General features: G+C 38.2%; 1 protein-coding gene across 1 annotated transcript in view; it reads right to left on the reverse strand.

The window, feature by feature from the left end:
* TGFBR2 (transforming growth factor beta receptor 2) overlaps positions 1 to 14,893 on the reverse strand; it is an 83,320-nt gene that overhangs the window by 19,122 nt on the left and 49,305 nt on the right. The gene's annotated exons all lie outside the window — the stretch shown is intronic.

The following is a 14,893-nucleotide window of genomic DNA, read 5'->3' on the forward strand; positions in this document are numbered from 1 at the left end:
CTTCCTTCTTCACCACTGTAAACAACACCTAGCACACATCAGGTCCTCAAGAAGTACTGAATACACAGACAAAGCATTTACTTAGTGTTAACTATACCCAAGGTATTGCAGAAGGCTTTGGGAATATAAAAAGAATGACAACTCCTGTCTCCAAAATATTGTATATATGGTATGTGGTAAAAACAAAGAGATTGCCAGTGCTGCCACGGTCTTTGCTCTTTTTGTAAACTTCAGCTTGTCCTGTTCTGACCAACATCCAGGCTACCCTTTAGCATCAGCTCTGGGACTATCGGTGGTGGGGAAAGAAATCTGTGGAAAGGGTCTCTTTGGAAGTCAGTTACCTTATAGTCACCCAGTATTACTCTTTCCAGTGTGCATGTAGTTGGTAGTTTCACAGAACAGAAATACTTAATAGCAACCATGGGAACATTACTATGAAGGTGAGAGGAGTTAAAGAAAGAAATGCAGCCTGGACCTCGGAAGCAGGCCCTGTGGGTTGATGGAGGAGTCTTTAGCACCAGCTATCTAACTAGAATGTCATGTATATCAAACTTTGATTCATGTGCTAGCCTTGGTTGGAGCTAGTTACACGGTTGTCCTCTTGGGAAGGACATGGATGAAATCGTTCAGTAGACAGGAGAACAGTGAAAGACAGTTCAGTGAGAGCTTTGTGCTAGGCTGCCTCCATTGACCCAAAATGCCAGAATTCTATTGCTCTATATGTCATTCATATTCCCTGAAAGGTTCCCATTAATGAGCAGGCTTTATGAAATGCTACATTCATTCATTAAACATAGCACTCCTGAGTGCCTGCTATGGGGCTGGCAGGAGTTAGGGCATGCATGCAAATGCCTAGCAATATACGTCAGTCTGAGACGGGCGCTAAAGTTGTACTGCAATCTATGTAGTGGTGGAAAGTGGAAAAAGTGAGAGAAACAGGGAAGGCAAGGACTGCTTTTGAGTTGGTCAATGAAGAATGGGGAAAAGTCAATGATGGGCAAAAGGAATGTTAAATTAAGAAGTAGAATATCTGACGCTTTACACAACGGACTGGGAGGAAAAAGGTTAAGTAGGTAGTATGGAGCCAGGCATCATGTCACAAAAGGGATTTGTAATTATTCACTTGGCAGTTTTCACCTACTGTAGATGTTTCAGGAGGGAAAAAAAAAGTGATGAGAATACAGTCCAGGTGTAATAGAGATAACCATAATCCTTTGAAGGGAACCCTTTACCTAAATTTTATTTGATACCATCACTTTAACAAAGCATAGTTAGTGGTGCAGCCCCTGTGGAAGGCAGTGTGGAAGTGCCTCAAAAAATTACAAATAGAATTACCATATGACCCAGCAATCCCTCTCCTGGGTATCTACCCAAAAAATCTGAAAACATTTATCCATAAAGACACGTGTGCTCCAATGTTCATTGCAGCTTTATTTACGGTGGCCAAGACATGGAAACAACCAAAATGTCCTTCGATAGATGAATGGATAAAGAAGTTGTGGTATATATACACAATGGAATACTATTCGGCAGTAAGAAAAGATGATATAGGAACATTTGTGACGACATGGATGGATCTTGAAAGTATGAAGCTAAGCGAAATAAGTCAGACAGAAAAAGCAGAGAACCATTTGATTTCACTGATATGTGGTATATAAGCCAAAAACAACAGAAGAACAAGACAAACAAAGCATAGTTAGAAATGAGGCTAGTACCATGTCAAATTGGAGTTTTTAGGTGTGATTCATAATCTAGTCTTACAGTAAACTCTTAGTGGAAATGCCAACTTCCACTAACTATATAGTCTAGATGAAAACCATAGGTCTGATACCACTAAAAAAAACTGTAAAAATAATCCCAAAACATCATAATTTCACCAAGAGAAAAAAAATCCTTATTTTGAGGAAAGATACATTAATGCATTAAAATGAATAGGAAATAGGGATATAATTTGACTCTTGAAAACCTGAGTTCTTACTGGAAGGCTTGAATGGGACAAAGGACAGGTTGAATGAGGGATGGAAGTGGCAGTAGGACAAAGCAATAACAGAAAAGATGGGAACTGTAGAAAAAAGAAAGCTCTTGTGAAGATGTATGGACTGTCCCTGTTGTCTGGCAAAGTATGAGCCTGAAGAGCAAAATTAAGGGGCTAGGTGACATAACATTCAAGTGCAACAGCTGCACACAACATTTCCTCCCAGTAACCCCATCTCTATTATCTGAAGCGTCCAATAAGTGTGTTTGCTTCAAGTACCTACTTATCCGTAGCTACGTAAGATGTCTTACAATCGTAAGTCGGTTTGGTTCTCTGATTGCGTGTTTCACCCATGGCAAAGTGTTCTACATGGGTAAAGGCCAGATCTACGTTGATCATCGTAATACACCCAAAACCAGACTCAGGATGGAGCACTTTATGGTATACTCAGCAAGTGTTTGTTGTATTATAGAAGCTGAGTGAATGATTACTTCTGGGGGACAATATCCCTCACATTTCTTATGTTCTACTGCAGGGGCTGGCAAACTACAGCCCAAGGGCCTGTGGCTTGTTTTTGTGCAGCTCTGTGAGCTAAGAATGCTTGTTATTTTTTGTTTTTTACTTTTAAAGCTTTTTCTTTATTATTTTTAAGGAAGAAACTTAATTAATTATTAGGGAAATGCAAATCGAAACCATAATGAGAGATCCCCTCACACCTGTCAGAATGGCTATTATCAAAAACACAAGAGATAGCACATGCTGGTGAGGATGTGGAGAAAAGGAAACCCTTGTGCACTGTTGGAATTGTAAATTGGTGTAGCCTCTATGTCAAACAGTATGGAGGTTCCTCAGAAAATTAAGATTCGAGCTACCACATGACCCAGCAGTTCCTCTTCTGGGTATTTATCCAAAGATATGAAAACACCAATTCAAAAAGACATATGCCCCCCCATGTTCACTGCAGCATTACTGACAATAGCCAAGATATGGAAACAACCTAAGTGTCCATCAATGGATGAATGGATAAAGAAAATGTGGTATACATCTAGAATGGAATAGTATTCAGCCACAAAAAAGATTAAATATTGCCACATGCAAGAACAGGGATGGACCTAGAGGGTACTATGCTAAATAAAATAACTCAGAAAAGGACAAAAACTATAATTTCATTCATAGGAGGAATATAAAACAAAAAAGTAACAAAAAAAAAAAACGAAACAAAAACAAACACATAGATGCAGAGAATGCAGTAGCGGTTACCAGAGGGGAAGGAGGTGAGGGGATGGCAAAATGTGTAGAGGGGGTCAAATATATGGTAATGGATGGAAACTGGACTTTTGGTGGGGAGCATGCAATATAATATAAAGACATCGAATTATAATGTTGTACACCTGAAATTCATATAATGTTATTAACCAATGTTACCTCAATAAAAATAAATACTTTAAAAAAAAAAATAAGAAGAAACTAAGAGGTTTGTGCAACAGAGATCATATCTGGCCCAGAAAGTGTAACATATTTACTACCTGTCCCTTTACAAAAAAAGTTTGCTGATCCCTGTTCTATAGGTATTATCTTAATAACCTGTAATACATTGGCAGAATTTGGAGAGACTTAATTTTGATCCACTGTGGATATTCTCTTTCACATATGAGGAAACCACACAATTAGAACATTTTAAATATTAACTGCATAATTACTTATCTGTGTCTCCAATTCATTAAAGAGCATAAAACGTCCAAATGAACTGTTCATTTCACTCATAATTTTATTTTATAATTCCTGGCCATATATGAAAAGGGTCTTCCTTACTGAATTCTGTTCTATTTTTAGGCTAGGAGAAACACAAAAAACAGAAATCCCCTGAAATTTATGTGGGCATTGATTGAAGAAGTCTCCAAAATATCCTCTCCTACAATGTCAGAAACCAAGGTTTTACTTTCCCCTCAAATTTCCTGTGTTTTCTTTTTGAAAATCTACATGTAAAAATCTGGTGGGGAGAGAATTATTGAATAACATCTGTCAATTTTGAAACTTCAAAGAAGTGGTGAAAAACCTGAACAATAGCAAAGAGGCTGAAAGGAAGCTTTGGGATGTGGCTTTATCTAAAAAGGAACCACCCACACCCTCTCACAGCATTAACCGTTTGGTTGCTATTAGAAAAACCAACCGCTACAGGTGTAGGTAAAAGCTAGCATCTCCTTTCCTCAGAGATCAGCAGGAAGTATTTCTTTCGCCAGCCCCCAATTACACAGAAACTCGTAAATCAGATTCTTAGTATGAACCTGGCTGTATCCTAAGAGTTTTATACGATGTTTATATTTAACCAACAGAAAAAAACCCTATGAGGTAGAAACTGTTATTATTATGAACCCCATTTTATAGATGGAGAACCTAAGGGTCATATGGTTTAAATAATTTCCCAAGATCATAAACTCAGGCAATGTTAACGTTGATCTTTGAAAATAGCTCTGTTGGATTGGTGAGACCCCATGCTCTTAACCCCATACCATATTGTCTTGAAACTTGACATTGGTGAGAGCCAATTAGCAATGACTTTATATAACCTCTCAGTTTGATCAAGTGGTGTTCTCCACTGGGGACTGGACTGATTTTACGGCCATACTTTAAGTGATACCCGCAATTCTTGGCTAATTTGTCTAGAGGGGCATATTCTGAGTGCACAGACTATTTCCTTTGTTCTTAACTAAGAACCACCATTGAGGGGTGTCCTTACAAATATGTATCTTTCCCGTGCCTGGTAAGAAAAAGTCTTACATGAGGAAGAACTCTAAACTATTGATCTTTCTTTCCTCAGAGCCTATCCCCGGGACTAGAATATATAGGGGGATCAAGATATAATTTTGATTATTAGAACCTTCCATGAGTTGTTTCTTGGATGCATAAATAATTAGTGCTTAAGACCTGACATTCATATTACATGCCCTTGTTATGGAACATTGAGCTAGATATAGTTCTGAGGGGCATTATGAATAAGGGGAATTTCTCCAAGGTTCTTAAAAAATGAGGTTCTGTACAACAATAGCAGAAGCTCTTAGCCTGGGCTTCATGGATAGAATACAGGGCTCTGTGAATTCAGATGGACAAAATTTACATCTGTTTATTTTCAGTAATCTTTAGCTAAAATATAACGTTTCCTAGTATTAGCCATACCTATGACTTTGTCACCAATAGAAACCACAGATATTTTCATGCCATATTACATTTGTTACAGATGTCTTGGTGTATCATTTATACTCATCACTTAGACAGTTCAATTTTTTGGAGCTGATGCTATATTTTATTATTTAAGACATTACTATAGAAGCAGATATTACTATAGAAGCAGATAATACTATACCATGAATTTATTTTTAAAACATTTGATAATTGCAGTTCAATGTCATTCATTTTCTTTGAAATTTTGTGTATTATATTTTATGCACTTAAAAATATCACTCTGAGAAGGGGCCCACAGGCTTCACCAGACTTCCGAGAAGTCCATGGCACACACACACACATGCACAAATTGAAGAGCTCTTGGCAGACCGAAGGCACTCCAGCTCTCATTTCTTTGCCAGGATTGCGTAGAGCAGAGATTTTGAGAGTCCTCTGGTCCTTGGGGAAGTTAGTAAGGGAGGAAACTGGTGCCAATGATAGACCCTCCTGGCATGATATGTTGTGTTCCCCACGGGCAATTGTGGATTCTGTCAGAGCTTTTGTCACATTTTCCACTGAAGGGAGATCTCAGTGGAAATGATGGGAAGCCCTCCTTTGAACTCCCTTAACAATAATAAAGATAATTATCACATCATGTGCGTTATTGAGCTAGGCACTGAGCGTTTCACTTTATAAGCATCATCTCTTTTGGGAGAGGGAGATGGATAGAGAGTGAGAAAGGAAGCAAGAAAAGGGGGAATCGAGAGCTATGATGACTCCTGCAAGGGAAAGAAGGGGGGCCCGTTTCCCTCAGGTCTGAGTGGCTCCTTCTTTCCATACCACCAAGCTATCTTCCTCACAATGAACCCAGAGGTCCATTTAATAATTCTGGAACTTTCCAATCAAATGTGTCCCACATAGAGAGTCCAGACTTAGTTGCAAATAAGGAGTCATTTGCAAATGTCAGTCCTGATAAATAAATATTTTTGTAAAGACAAATGGCAAAGATAAATGTTAGTATGCCATAAAAACAAACGTAAACTGGCAGAAAACCTCAAGAGGAAATTCCATGGTATACATTCCTCTGGAGTGATTTAAAAGTAAACAAGTTGCCTAATCTCACACACACACACACACACACACACACACACACACACACACACACACGACATTGAAAACAGGTTGCTCCCAGCCTCTTTCACGTCCTTTATTTTATTATGCCCCAAACCGACACCAGTTGCAAAAAGAAACTTAAAACTGAACCTTTACAATTCACAATTTTTTAAAAAGCCATATAGTAAAAACAACACTAAATTAAGACCAACATAGCAAAAAAAAAGCCTCTGTAGATCACGTCTTGACGAAACCAAATCAACATAGATGAATCAGAGATGGGCTCCTCCACTCAATGAAGGTGTTTGGTGTGGAAATTTACCAAGATACTAATTTATCTGAGTGACAGAAAGGGTTATGGATGACCGTGTTCTGCGTACCTTGGTGTGTTGGTATACTATGAACATACGTGACAACTACAGAGATTCTTTCGAAGTTGGCAGTGACCCTCTAACCACAAAGATTTTCACACGTGAACATGTTCAGCTAAAGTGACAGGATATACACATAACTGGCTGGGATGCAAAGAAAGAAACTGTGCTAAAGAGAGCTATGCTGGGGGGAAGGGAGAATTTCCTGTCTCAAGCCATTATGTTAATTACAATATTAAAAAGTGCAGCATGCATTTATGGTGCGCCTACTAATGCAGTGTGCTTTATATAATCGTCTATTTTGAGTCCTTGTAGCCACACTGCTAGGTATGTATGATAGTTGCCATACAAATGGAAACTGGAAACAAATACGTGAAATGAGCTGGGGTCATTTGGAGTGGTAGAGAGTCACTGAAGAACGATGCTGACGGCAGCTATTAAGATATTCAGCCAACACAGGGTTCAACATGACAATTCAGAAAAAGGACAAGAGTATGGAGCCAAAGCAAACAGGACAGACACAGTAAAGATAAAAGTTCAAACTGGTGAAACAGACAACAAATACATAAGAGGGAGAATCAACAATACCCCAAGTTGGTAATGTATAATGACTAATGCGACACGTAAACCTCTGTGAGAGTGATAATGGAACAAAGGTGCAGAGGGAACATAATTATCTGCACAGCAAAAATTCACAGGATAAGAAAATCCCAAGATAAATATTTCTGTTAATAAATCTGAAAACTTAGACAGGAATCGTCAAAATCTTAAAAATATATATGTGTATCTTACGAAAACTGGCCCAAGAAAAACTACAAAACTTGAAGAATCTTACAAATATTAAAGAAAATAAATGAGTAATTAAAAAATCTTCCTATAGTATAACCTTCTTAATTTTTTATCTTTTACTGTCCGATTAATTTTCTTGTTACTGATATGACTGAATACACTTCCAAATTTGATTTTTGTAGAATTGTCACTGCCCCTGAAATCTTCCTACCATAAAAATACCAGTAGAATCCTTACAAAAACGTTTAGTCAGAATCTAATCAACACAAAGAAAACAAAATTACTATCTTGAAGAGCTATAAGCACCTCTATGTTCACTGAAGCATTACTTATAATAATAGCCAAGACATGGAAACAACCTATGTCCACCAATGGATGAATGCGGAAAGAAAATGTGGTATATATCTATATCTATATATACCCAATAGAATATTTTTCAGCCATAAAAAGAGATGGAAATCCTACCGTTTGTAACAACATAGATGTAACTTGAGGGCATTATGCTAAGCGAAATAAGTCAAACAGAAAAAGACTAAAACCTTATGATCTCACTTACATGTGGAATCCAAAAAAAAAAACACACACAAAAAACTCAGAAATAGAGAACAGATTCGTGATCACAAGCAGGTGAAGGTGGTCGAAAGAGAAAACTTCCAGTTATAAAATAAGTCCAGGAGATGTAATGTACAACATGGTGTAAATAGTTAATAATACTGTATTGCATGTTTGAAAGTTGCTAAGAGAATAAATATTAAAGTTCTCATAAGAAAAAAGTATTTGTAACTATGTGTGGTGATGGATATTAACTAGACTTAACTGTGGTGTTCATTTTGCAACGTATACATATATCAAATTATTATGCTGAACACCTGAAACTAATGTTATGTGTCAATTATATCTCGGTTAAAAAAAAAAAAAAAAAAAGAATCTGATAAAGCAGGACCCAACAGACAATCCCAGAATGCCTCTAGAAAATAAATGGCCTGGCCTGTTCAAAGTCAATACCATGAAAAACAAGCAACACAGTGAAGAGACAAAACAACCAAGTGCAATGTGTAGCCCTTGACTGGATCCTGAATTTAAACAACAGCAGCAACCCCATTGCTTTGGGGAAATTTGAACGTGGAGTGTAATACACAAACGCGCATGCGCACACACATAGAGAGAGAAACGAGGATGTGGTTAACACAGTAAATATTGAGAAAGACAAAGAGTTCACTGTACCATTCTTTCAACTCTTCTTAAAGCTGAAATTTAAAAAAAAAAAGTGGGGGAAAATTAACCCAATACATTTAAGCAACAGTGTTCCCCCCAAAAAACCAAACACAGACCAGTCCCAGATGAAGTTGAGAGCAGCCAACCTTTCAAGGAACAGTTCATTTCAATTTCACACCAACTCTTTCAGAGACTAGGAACAGTGTACCATGGCAATTCAGTCTATGAAAACAGTACCACGAACAGCAGATACAAGGAGCATGACAAATGAAAACTACAGAACAATCTTACTCATGTACAATGATTTAAAAACATCATTCTAAATAAAAGAGCAGCAAGCCAAATCTCATAGATATAAAACAAACATAAGACAGCAAGACCAAGTGACCAAGAAAGTATATTTTAGCACTAAAAACAAACAAACAACTACTGTCATTGATCACATTTAATAATGTAAAGGAGAAAATTTGTACGACCAATTCAGTAGACACAGAGAAAGTATACAATACAGCTAACCACCCTGATAAGGAATATATATATATATTAACAATCTTCAGCAAACCTTATTTTAATGGGCAATATTAGAGGCATTCCTTTTAAAAACAGGAAAAGGACACTGAACCATAGTTACTTCTTCTGAACATGAGTTGGAGATCCTAACCAGCACAGTAAAACAAAATGGAGGAATTGGCCTTATCAAATAAATAAGCTTTATAAATCTACAGCGTCATCTGCCTGGTCCTTTATACCTGATCTCAATGATTCTTGGTCTTCAGATATCATTGTGCTAACTCATCTACTGTATAAACAGATTCACTGACAGGTGGCTTCTTTTCTGACAAAATAATTTATATTTAGGGAATGATCTAGGTAGGTATCAGGAAGAACAAGAGGTTCACAATATTAAAAGTACTCTTTCCATCAAAACAAATAAAAGATTATTTCCAAACAGACTAACACAAAGTACATTTTGTTAAAACAGCTAATTTGGGAATTTTTATCCCAAGTCAGGAGACCTGAGATATATCTTGGAATCACCTTTCTTTGCCATGCTGTGTTTGCCGCCTGGCATTGAAGGTCACTTTATTTCCCTTTAACAATTTAGCAGGATATTCTGCAACAGCGACCACATTTAAAATCCTGAAGTCTTTGCTACTATTGGAAGGGGCTTCTCAAGTGTTCTGCAATCTAAGTGATGTGCTAGTATCTTTCTTGTTACTTCATCTCCAAACCACAATATTCCAGACACAACACTGAGCTGCGATCCAATTTCATGATTTTCTCAGTACACACTGAGAAGTTGTCTTTTTTTTTTTTTTTTTTTTTTTTTTTTTTTTTTTTTTACAATTTAAAGGAAAAAAAATACTAGCTCTAGACTCTAACTAGTAATAATACTTCATCAGGCAATAGAAAGGTCTAAGAATAATCACAGTAGATCCTGAGATTTAATAACTTACAGGTACCATTCTGTATATTTGGAGGCAGTATAACTTGGATTTTAAGAACCTGGGAATCTGATTTTGGACCCGGCGTTGCTGTTTCCTTACTGTGAAATTTGGGGTCTCAGCTTCACCTGCATAAGGAAGACAACCCACAAGCAATCCCACTGGGTTGTCGTGGAGCTTACAAGCGATAATGTTTGTCAAGCTCTTAAAATTATTACATCTATAATATAGAAAGCATTCAATAAATATATTTGTATTATTTTGTGATAGACCTTAACAAAAATGGTTTTCACTAATAACATATTTCACAGATTTCCAACCAGAAAAAAAAAAAAAAAAAAGTCCTGATCTGGTAAAGACGCATTAAAATATCACTAGAGGGGTGGCCTTTGGCCTGACTGCAATTTGCTTTGCCTCTTTTTGTAACATGTCGTATTATAATGCTGTTTTTTGAGAAACCTTTTCCCCCGTGACTATCTGAGCTCCAGAATTCTTTCTTAAAAAGCAAAATAACACAGCCACATCAGAAGTAAGTTAAGACAACATATACTGAAGAGTTTGAAGTGAAAAAACAAAAATAAGGCAGAAAGCTATGGAGGTAGTTGGTCTGGCTGTTCTGAGAAAATGAGGCGAGTGCTCTTCGGTTGTTGGGTTTGGATGCTACTGTCTTATCAAAGACATAATTCAGTTGAACCATATGTCTGGTAAAGTTGGACCCAGTTATAATAAAGAAAATGATGAAAGTGAACAAATGGTACTGATATCCTCTACATATTTACTGGATATGTTCTGCGTATGTTCACTCATCATGCAAAGGAAGCATTGCTGAGTCACAGGCATGCTGGGATCCTACATAGAAAGATAACGGATTTTGTAAGGAGCAAAACATATTGCCTCTTTCTTCTGTTACATTTCATATCCTTATCAGCTTTCCTTTGCCCCATCACTCACACACACACACATGCACACACCCCGTGCCTCCATATTATATATATACTTTCTAACATGGGAGTTCTAATATCTTACCACCATTTTCTCCATGTTTAAAAATTGTGGTGGCATAGTACAGAAGGAATCTCTTGGCACCCTGCTATTCAAAGTGTAGAGTCAGCAGGCATTACCTGGGAACTTATTAGTAAAGCAGAATCTCAGCCCTGTCCTAAATTGCTGAATCAGAATCTACATATTACTAAGTTTTCTAGGTGATTAATTTACACAGTAAAGTTTGAGAAACACAGCCTTAGCAAATATGAGATGAGTCCCTTGGTGCTCTGCCTTAGAGATATTTCCCTCTTACAAAGAAAATTCATCGTGGACTTGTTTGCAAAGCCCTCACACAATTGTTTGTATTCAGTGCTAGCCAATGAGAAAACGGTCCATGAAAATTTTCTAGTCAAATTAACTGCTGGAGGAGTGTAGAATGAGATATGATTCCTCATCCATCATTTCAATAAAAAGCAAACAATTAAGTTCAGGAAAACAATAAAAAGTCATTTTAATTAAACAACAGAAGGACATGCAGGATTTAATTTAACTTCCAGCATATTGACAGTACTTACTGTTTGTCATTCTGGACAGACTTTGACAATATTTTTTTCCCCCAAAATGATGGAAAATGCCTACCCTCCTGTCCATGTGTTTGTTTTATTCCAATTATACATTTCAAGACTGAACTATTCCCCATCTCTTGCATCCCATCCCACAGTCTCCCTTACATTATTTCCTTCTCACTTCTCTCCCCAACAAAAGGGTCTCACATGTAGTCTAATTTGGTATGACAACCTCTTCTGGAATATTCTTGAGAGATAGACATAAAACCTCTGGCTGAAATGTTACAACAGTGGGACCCAACTCCTCTGTAAATCATGCTATGATCAATTTAGCTGCATATCTATTAGGATAAACTCTAAATATTTGGGATATTTAAAAATGTATCCTTTGTATTAAGTCACATGCCTTCCTGTATGTCCACTTATTGGCTTTCATGCTGCTCTCTGAAACAGAAGACAACAAAGCAATTCCTTTTTGTGCAGGATGAGAGGTCTTACACGCCTGGTGGGCATTTGACCCATTTCTCTAAATCATTTCTTTTTCAGGTTGAACATGCCTGTTTCCATCAATCACTCTTCAAAAGACATATGTATCAGACTTTGAAGTCTGACATATTTGTAGGACCCTAAAATCTGCCAGTCCAGCATATAGCAGGTGTCCAATAAATGCCAAGTCTTTTTCTAAGTATAAAATTATCTGTTCTCTGAAATCATTCTTGCTATTCAAGATTTTCTGTGACACATTCCACTAGATCCAGCTACAATACCTGAGATGTCATCTCTGCAAGCAGAGTATAGTGGAACTCTCACCACCCCTTCTAAGGAGTGCAGTGTAAGATGACTGCGGCTGGTTTGTTTGTTTGTTCTGTTGTTGTGTTTTGATTGTCACAGCCAGGTCACTCCAATTTCAGAATGACCTCAACTCACCTGTGAACCCCTGGGTCTTTATCATGAACATGTGCCTGGTCAGCTTTTTGATGAGCTGCCCCTCTGCCATTGATCGTTTGAACCTATCTGTGTTTCATATTGCTGGTCATTCCAGGCAATTAAAACCCTGATTCTGCCTTTGCTGTTTTAGGCATTCTTTCCACTGTGCTCATCCTCCTCCATGTTCCTCCTTGGAATACAGAGTCTTGCTGCTTCTGTGGCTGTGGCTTGAGGAGGAGGGCAACTGACATTACTGGAGAGGCTACAAAGGGCCGGGATTGACCCAAGAAGCAACGACATGTCCTATGAATATCTGTTTCTCCCATACATAACCCCTCTGCCTGATTGATGTATGTTCTTTAGAGCTGGAATGTTTTCATTTTCTTCTCCATGTTATCATCTCAGCAGACCATTAAGTTTGGGTTTTGGTAGGCTCCCCGACCTGCCCTGATTCTTCAATTCTTTTTCTGGCTGCCTGTCTGCCTGGATTACATCTTCTACACTGTGCAGGGGCCCTTCGTGTGCTCAGGAAATCAGAAAGCAGAGATATAATTCTTAAGGTATTTCAGCATCTTCTCCAACGGGGAGACTAGGCAGCTTTAGCAAAGCACACTGATGACTCACAGTATCATTACCTGTCAGGTCACCAACACACATCCTCACATCTCCCCTGCCTTTCCAGGTGAAGCCCAGCTTCCGCAGTTCCCTCCCACCTGCGCGTCTTCACCTCCTGCGACGATGCACACGGTTTCCCCCTCCCTGCCTTGTCTTTGCCAAGGCAATGGCACCCAGAGCTTGCCCTCCAACCTTTCAGTCACTTACCGTACAATTTCATCAGTTCTAAAATCTCACTAACCTCTGCCCAGTGAGGCTCTTGGCCTCGTTCTGAAGTAATTGTTTGCAAACTGTGGAAAGCACAGTAATATCCCACAGTAAAGAAGCGTATTATTCTCAGGACTGTGGTAATATAGGTGTTTTGTCTGCTTCTTTTCTCCTCCTGTAACCTAGAAGGCTGAATTTTGGCTACTTGCTGCAGCAGTTACTATTTTCTAATTGTTATTATCCTTTTCCAAGTGACATGGGGGAAATGATGAAAAATATAAGAAAAGATGTGGCAGAAAAAAATATGTCTTGAGTCCAATGGCTCCCAACATTGGCTGCCGAATAGAATATGTTGGGGAGTTGTTTTTTGTTTTTGTTTTTATTTTAATCCTGATACAAGGCCCCAGACCAATTAAGTCCAAAACTACAGGGCTAAGACCCAGTTAATGAGTAGTTTTTAAAGCTTATCAGGTGTTTCCAATGTGTGGTCAAGGCAGAGACCAACTACTTCAGCCTGACAGGAGAAATAGGTATTTTAAATAGGATGGGACCTGGACATAAAAGGGATGGAAAGAATTTTAATGACTAAATTTAGGATCAGTTGTTCTTGACATTGGAACTAGCTATATCCTAATGAGGCAACATGAGGTATATATATATTTTTTCAAAAGTAGAAAAGCAAATATTAATTGTTTCTTTAAAAGTTAATATGTTTTTTAATAGGCATAATTATTGCTGGTAAAATTGACATTTTGCATAATTAGCAACATGCAGGCGTGATCGGAGGACCAGAAAAGGTTTTTCAAAAGCAAGTCAGCCAGATGTCCAACTGGTGGTAAACACAGCCTCTGAAGTTTAGTATGAGAGGAAATGAAAGTCAATTTCATGGTGGTTAGCTAGCTTCCTGGTGTTTTTCCACTGGTGGGACACTGCAATTCTTGTAAAGTAGCAAAAAGAGTCTCCCTCGACCCTTTCGCCATCACCCATCTGTGTGTTTGTTTATAGAACATAAGGAGGTGGCTGTGGGAGAGAAGGGAGACTGAGGACATATGACCAAAGCCTTGTAGCAACACCAACTGTTTTATTGGTCACTCAGAACCAGTGGATGGGATTCGAGACGGGCTGTGTCCTTAGTGGATTCCACTCTGCCGTGATTCATATCAGAATGAGCTTCCAAAGCAGAAATATTCACAACCGGCAACCACATCTGGCCTCAGAGTACCTTTGTTTACTTTGTGGCTTAAAAAATAAAAATCTACAGAAGCCAGTTTCTCTGTCCGATGTCACTACAAGTACATTCTGAGTTTCACTTACTGCATCACAATGCCCGCTGGCATGTACAATCTTTATTATTTCCTTGGCGAGACACAGGCCGTGGTCATGGATTCAGAGGATGCTTTCTAACCTAACTCATTCACAACCAAAGGCTCCTTCACCGTGAGTCATCACCTCAAATAACTGATTTGTCTTCCCAGGAATGACACTACTGACTTTAATCCATAACCTTTTTTTTTCCTCTTCTCACAA

This window comes from Rhinolophus sinicus, chromosome 5 (assembly GCF_057876585.1).
Source record: "Rhinolophus sinicus isolate RSI-liver-muscle chromosome 5, RSI-T2T, whole genome shotgun sequence".
Classification (NCBI taxonomy): Eukaryota; Metazoa; Chordata; class Mammalia; order Chiroptera; family Rhinolophidae; genus Rhinolophus; species Rhinolophus sinicus.